Source organism: Wolffia australiana, chromosome 5, assembly GCF_029677425.1.
Source record: "Wolffia australiana isolate 7733 chromosome 5, ASM2967742v1".
Classification (NCBI taxonomy): Eukaryota; Viridiplantae; Streptophyta; class Magnoliopsida; order Alismatales; family Araceae; genus Wolffia; species Wolffia australiana.
In genome coordinates this window covers 15,624,995-15,632,500 of record NC_135839.1, presented here as the reverse complement: position 1 = coordinate 15,632,500, position 7,506 = coordinate 15,624,995, and the positions used below count along the sequence as shown (strand labels likewise).

The 7,506-nt window shown below is 39.2% G+C and overlaps 1 non-coding gene and 1 pseudogene across 1 annotated transcript; one reads left to right on the top strand and one right to left on the bottom strand.

Annotated features, from left to right (window-relative positions):
• Positions 1 to 2,036: 2,036 nt before the first annotated feature.
• LOC144704017 (small nucleolar RNA R71) lies at positions 2,037 to 2,140 on the bottom strand. The gene has a single exon (XR_013581710.1). It is a non-coding gene; the product is annotated as a small nucleolar RNA R71 (small nucleolar RNA).
• A 220-nt stretch (positions 2,141 to 2,360) lies between these two features.
• Positions 2,361 to 6,987, top strand: LOC144703413 (uncharacterized; annotated as a pseudogene).
• Positions 6,988 to 7,506: the final 519 nt, after the last annotated feature.

The window sequence follows — 7,506 nt, the reverse complement described above, 5'->3', positions numbered from 1 at the left end:
GTTAATTTGCACCCTATCCCTAAAATGCATCAATTTATGTGATTATGTGCTTATTCTACGAGACTAACCCCACTTGACACCCTTGAGGTTAAGTGTTGCCATCTCACGCTTTCATGAGTATTGGAATGCTAGGGGACAGGAAATGACACGTGGACGAATGCAAGGATAAAGGGCACCATCAAATCAGGTTTGCGAGTAGTTACGGATCATCCCTTCATATCTAGGTGATCCATGACTTTAGGTAGTCATACTGGTCAGGTTTCGTTCGTTAAAGGTAGTGGAAACAATAAGTAAGTCTCAAGGATAGGGTTGGACAAAATATAAGAAAGACCTAAATTTATCAAGGATTTCAAAGTTGTCTTTTATGATTTAAACAGATAAAAGATTAAAATATTGATCCAATGAAAAAAAATTGAGGTCAAACGGAGTTAAAATGAGAAAGTTACAGTGAGTTTAGTGAACAGGGGGTTTTGTGTAAATTTCCATATAAAGAGGGCGAAAATTAATGCCGCGGAAACCTACCATTTGACCCCTCAATTCTTGTGATATACATATCCTTTTGAACTGAAATTTTAAATGCAACTTCCTAATGATCATATCTAGAAATTGGTATAAGTTTGGCATGAGTTTGAGTTCCATATAATTTATAAATATGAAATTGACCAAACTACCCTTTAAACCCTAAAACCCCTACAAATACTATTTTCTTTCTCTCTCTTTGTGATTTTTGTTCTCCTCTTAGCACCAGGCTACCAGAAGGAACCAGGGCGAGGTCAAGGCCCACTCCTAGCATTGTTTGATGCTCAAGAGTGTTGTGGGAGTGCATTCGAGTGGAGGAGCACCGTCGTAGCAGGCCTTGCATCACCTGGTCGAGGACAGACATCAACAACGGGTTTGTGTGTGTTGGTTTGGACGTTTTCCCTACTTGTAAGCCTTCCATGGATATTCAGAAGTGTTAAACCTATTTTGTAGTGGAATTAGTAGTGTCTTTTCATAGAAAAATCTTAATCGCTCCACTCCTTTCTTTTCCACATTCTTTCCTTATAGTGTTTGTTTTAATTCCTCAAATCACCCAAAACCATCTTCGTTGATCATTACTATAGCTATATCTATATTAATAGTCTGCTCCAGAATCTACTTCACTCTCATTTCAGTCATTTCCTCTCAGTTTTCTTCCTAAATCACCTCTCTAACACTATACGTATCTCCACCCTTTCCCATCTTGCAAACAATCTAACCTCATACCCAAGCTCCCTGAGGTTCGACCCTTGCTTAATTCCTATGCTAAGTGAGAAAAAATTAAACTTATTCTATGAAACTTGGTTCTCGCCAACGATCGTTACCACCTTAAATCGAGTTCATCAATTGGCGCCGTTGCCGGGGAGCAAGCGATATCGAGGTTAGTAGTTCATTTTCGTCCAAATATTTAATCTTGAGTCTCTGATATATTTGAAATATGTCAAATAATTAATTGGTTTAATTTTATTAAGCATTAAATCACTTAGTAGCCTCTCCTATAGTTTATGAACGGACGTAGATCTAGAAAACCTGATTTAGTGGAATAAGAATATGTGGGAAGGGCTTACCAAATTGTCGAAGGGGAGGAGATCTTTTTAGAAACGGATCAAAAACATGAATCAGAGGAATAGAGAAGAAGATCAGAATCGTAATCAAGAGAATCCTAGAATGAGAATGGGTGAGCATTATACCCCGATTAAAAGCAGGTCATATACTGAAATAGGTCCTATAGGAGACACCGTGAACTTTAAAATTGACACAGCTTTCATCAATTCCTTGCCTAATATCCATGGATTACCTTCTGAGAATCCTTACACGTATATTGAGGAATTGATAAGTAAATGTCAGTTATATCACATACCAGGTGTTCCGAATGAAATCTTAAGATGAAGATGTTCCCCCAAACTTTGAAAGATAGAGCCAAAGAGTGGTTCAGGAATTTGGGTATGAGATTTGAAAATTGGGATGCTAGAGAAGAGTGCTTTCTGAGGAAGTTTTATTCATCTGGAAAAACTAAAATATTTAGGCAAGCTATTCAAAGTTTTAAGCAAGGGGATGAATCATTTTGCGAAGCATGGGAAAGATTTAGGGATTTGATCAGATAGTGCCCTAATCATGGATTTGATAATTGGCAATTGATGCATATATTCTATGAAGGGCTGACTGAGAATTCGAGGAATAGAGTCGATGTTGTGTGTGGTGGAACCATGATGGATAAATTTGACGATGAACTAGAAGAATTATTTGAAAAATTAGCCGAAAATTACAGTCATAGGTTGAGTTTGAACCATCATGGGAGAAATGCAGAACCAAAGAGAGGGGGAATCCTAGATGTAAAAGGCATGGAGGCAGCCTTTGAACGAGATGTGACCAGTAAAAGGTTAGGAGGTGTAGAGGCGAGCCTAGAAAAAATAGCTGAAATGATGAAAAAAATGGTGACTAATGCTAATGTTGCCAAAGTGCAAGAGATACCATGTTCTTTATGTTTCAGCAAGAGTCATGCCGACGGCGAATGCGTGGGGAAGGAGGAAGAGGTGAATGCGTTGAATCAGGCACCTCCTTACAACGCTTGGAATGGAAGAGGGAACCCAAATTTCAGCAAGGATTCGGGACCTCCTTATCCACAAAAATCCTTTTACCAACCTTATAATCAACAACCTCGACTTCCAAATGACATGGGAAACTCTTCTTTGCAGGTGATGCAGGGGATGATGGAGCAGTTGACACGGAACATGCAGAGCATGAACGAACAGATGAACATGATGGCGAAGAAGGTGGAGAAGCTAGAACTAGACAAGATGAACCAGCCCAACTCCTCTAATGACAACATGAAAGGTAATGGAAATAAGATGGCCACCACTAAAGGTCGGTACCCAACTCAACCTGAAATAAATCCTCGTAATATAGCTTTTCTTAACTCAAACGATGAATCATTATTAGAAAGGAAAAATGAGGAAATTCATGCCATAGCAAGGTTGATGAATGGGAAACAATTAGTTGACCCTTATGTGAAGGAAAGTGAACTAGAACATTCGGACAAAAAATAGAGGAGTTAGAGGAAAATGGCATACCAATGGAACGAGACACCGAGGGTAGAGAACCAAAGTTGGAGGACTACCAGCCACCTATACCATTTCCTGATGCCTTGAAATCCTCAAAACTAAAACCTTAAAACAACAAATTGATCGACGCACTCAAGGAGACCACAATAAACATTCCCTTAGAAGAAGCCATTAGATACATCCCTTCCTTCTCTAAGTATGTGAAAGAATTATGTACCCCACATAGGAAGGCAACCCGAATCAAGTTATCAGAGAGTGTTAGCTGAATTCTTTTAAATGAGATTCCAGAAAAGAAAAAAGATCCAGGAGCACCCTTGATTACATGCGATATTGGTGGGATGAAATTTTCAAGATCTTTGCTAGACTCGGGTGCAAGTGTGAATCTCTTACCTAAAGCACTCTATGATAAATTTCAATTTGGGGAATTAGAACCAATATTCCTAGAACTCCAGTTAGCAGATGGATCCATCAAGCGATCTGTGGGAATACTAGAAGATGTCATGGTTAAGGTAGAGCAGTGCATTTTTCTAGTCGACTTCATTGTAGCAGAAATGAGAGTACCAGATAGTATAAATAGAGCCCCTATCATTATAGGGAGACCATTTCTAGCCACAGCTCGAGCTGTGACTGACTGGGAGGAGGGTTTAGTGGTTCTTAGAGTAGGAGATGAGAGTGTGAAGCTTAACATCTCCAGGTTAATGAAATACCCGAGTTCTAGCCATGAAGATGTAGGAACATTGGATCTTGGGGAGGAGAATCTTGATATAAGAGGAAACTTTTTTGAAATTTGCGGAGTTGACCAAACGGAACGATTAGAAGAGCCCGCTGATCCACTTCTACTTCCAGATATAGAATTGAAAACCCTACCCTCTTCATTAAAATACGTCTTCTTGGGACCTAAGGAGACCCTACCTATTATTATCTCATCAAGTCTGACCCCTAAGCAAGAGAAAGTTTTAATCGGTGTGTTACAATAACACAAGGCAGCAATAGGATGGAGCTTTGATGACATTAAAGGAGTTCCCTCTAAGGTATGTGAGCATAGGATATTCACGGAAGAGGGATCTAAACCATCTAGGGAAAGCCAAAGACGCCTTAATCCACATATGCTAGAAGTGTTAAAAAATGAGATCCTCAAATGGCTCAAGGGAGATATCATCTATGCCATCTCTGATAGCACTTGGGTGAGTCCAGTCCATATGGTTCCAAAGAAGACAGGAATAACAGTGGAAAAGAACAATGAGGGAGTAGAGGTACAAACTAGGTTAGCAACGAGTTGGAGAGTATGCATAGATTATCGAAAGCTAAACCTAGTCACTAAGAAAGATCACTATCCCTTGCCATTCATTGATCAGATTTTAGAAAAATTGGCTGGTAAAAGATATTTTTGCTTTCTTGATGGTTATTCAGGGTATAATCAAATTAACATTCATCATGATGATCAAGAAAAAACCACCTTTACCTGCCTTGTTGGCACGTTTGCATTTCGAAGGATGCCTTTCGGACTTTGTAATGCTCCAGCTACTTTCCAAAGATGCATGAACACACTATTTGCTGACTTATTGGGAGATGGATTAGAGATCTTCATGGACGACTTTTCAATTTTCAGTTCTACTTTTGAAGATTGTCTTGAAAAATTGATAAAAATTTTGAAAATCTGTATTGCAAATAATCTCGTGCTACGTTGGGATAAATCACATTTTATGGTGCAGGAAGGAATAGTATTGGGGCATCGGGTGAGTCAACATGGGCTGGAGGTAGACAAGGCAAAAATCGAAGTGATCAAGCATCTACCTCTACCCACCAATTTAAAGACACTTAGAGGATTTCTCGGCCACATAGGCTTCTATAGAAGATTCATCAAAGACTTTGCAAAGATTTCTAAACCACTAACGAATCGCCTATCTAAAGATGTTGATTTTGTTTTTAATGAGGACGCTAAAAGAGCTTTCAATCTTATTAAGGATGCTCTCTTACAAGCTCCAATTTTGCAGGCACCAAACTGGAGTGAACCTTTCAAGTTGATGTGCGATGCATCTGATTTTGCTGTGGGAGCGGTATTAGGACAAAGAATCGACAAGAAGCCGGTGGTCATCTATTATGCTAGTAAGACGTTAATGGATGCTCAGGTACACTACTCAACCACTGAAAAGGAATTACTAGCTATAGTTTTTTCTCTGGAAAAGTTTAGGTCTTACTTATTAGGAAGTAAAATAGTTATTTATTCTGATCATGCAGCATTAAAATATCTCTTGAAAAAGAAGGAGGCTAAGCCTCGGTTAATTAGGTGGATTCTACTGTTGCAGGAATTTGATATTGAGATTAAGGATAAGAGAGGGAGTGAGAACGTAGTTGCTGACCATCTATCGAGGTTAAATGTAGAAAATCTAGTCTCCATACCCATTAGAGACTCCTTTGCAGATGAACACATACTAGAAGTCGAAGTCAGACCTACACCTTGGTACGCACACATAGTTAACTACCTCGTCACGGGAAAAACACCGACTGATTGGGACTATATTGAAAGGAAAAGATTCTTCAAAACCCTACCACACTACTATTGGGAAGAACCGGAATTATTCTACCTAGGAGTTGATCAAGTTTTGAGGAGATGTGTTCTAGAGGATGAGCAGATTAGAATCTTACAACGATGTCATTCATCATCTTATGGAGATCATTACTCTTCAAGGATCACTACATCTAAAATCCTTCAGTCTGGATTCTATTGGCCAAGTGTATTTAGAGATTCACATGATTTTTACTTTAAATGCTTAACTTGTCAAGCAGCCATAAATCTAGATAAGAAATATAACATGCCCCTAAAACCAATTTTAGAAGTCGAAATTTTTTATCTTTGGGACATAGATTTCATGGGACCATTTCCAAACTCAAATGGGTATGAGTACATAGTGATGGCAGTTGATTACGTATCACGTTGGGTTGAGGTGATACCCACGAGAACTAGTGAGGGAAAGGTAGTCCTAAAATTCATTGAACAAAACGTATTCTCAAGGTATGGATGTCCTAGAGCCATAATTAGTGATGGAGGATCTCACTTTAATAACTCCCATTTTAGGAGTTTATTGAAAAGATATGGAGTTCAACATAGAGTGACAACCCTGTATCATCCACAAGCAAATGGACAAGTTGAAAATTGCAATAGGGAAATCAAGAAAGTACTTCAGAAAATTTGTAAGCTTGATGGAAAGGACTGGTCCAGGAAGATATATGATGCTCTTTGGGCTTATAGGACAGCATACAAAACCCCACTCGGAATGTCACCTTATAGAGTGGTATTTGGGAAAGCATGTCATCTTCCTGTAGAATTAGAACATCGGGCATATTGGGCCATTAGGAAGTTGAATATGTCACTCACCCAAGCCGCGGACAAAAGAATTCTTGATTTGCATGAGCTACAGGAAATAAGGAATGAGGCCTATGAGAATTCTAAAATCTATAAATAAAAAATGAAAGCATTTCATGATCAAAATTTACGGCGAAGAGAATTCTATGTAACTCAAAAAGTGTGGCTTTACAATTCGCGGCTTAAACTTTTGCCCGGTAAATTTAAATCTAGGTGGGATGGGCCATTTACTATTGATGAAAATTTTGATTGTGGTGCTGTCATAATATCTAATACCAAGACAGGACAAAAAATGAAAGTAAATGGCCAAATGCTCAAGCCCTTTGTGGAGGGCGAAACACTCTCACCAGCGATCTCGTTGAATCTCAAAGAAATGGGTCATAAAGATGTGGTTACCACCGACCGGGCTACCTAATCCAAAGGTTTGATGGTGACGACATTCCCTTTTTCCTTTTATGATTTTTGCTACTGTTTTGTGCAATTTCTGTGCTTTTCATTTCTTGAGTGATGCTTTAGGAACTCGACCTTGCGCTCTTTCGATAAAGAAGATGAAGTTAAGGAGGATGCCCCTAAAAGGAGGTTACTGGAAAAATCACCCCAATGTCACATCCATTTTGATGACAATCGCTCAAGGTATGTTTTTAAGTTCTCATGCATAGAGGACCATGCATCATCTTGAGGTGGGGGGTAGGCATTATTCAAACATGTGTATGTCCTTATAGCGCATCAAACGTGGGGGGTATATGATCTGAAATGAACACCAAATTTACCAACCAACCTTAGATATTTCTGTCACCATCAAACCTTGGAGTGAGGATGTAGAAATCATTAATTGCAGAAATTGAGGGCACCCCGAGTGAAGAAAACAATGATCTTAAAGGGTTGCGGAGTTCAATCTCTTGGGACGGTATCTCAGATACGAGTGAGGGGGGATCGAGTAACTACTGGTTTGAAGGGGAGAGATTCCACCAATGAAGTAGTGTAGGAATGCTGTTTACTTGGCGCGGAGGGATTCCCTTGCCCGAACTCTCCCTTAGAAGAGTGTAATATCCATGACATAGA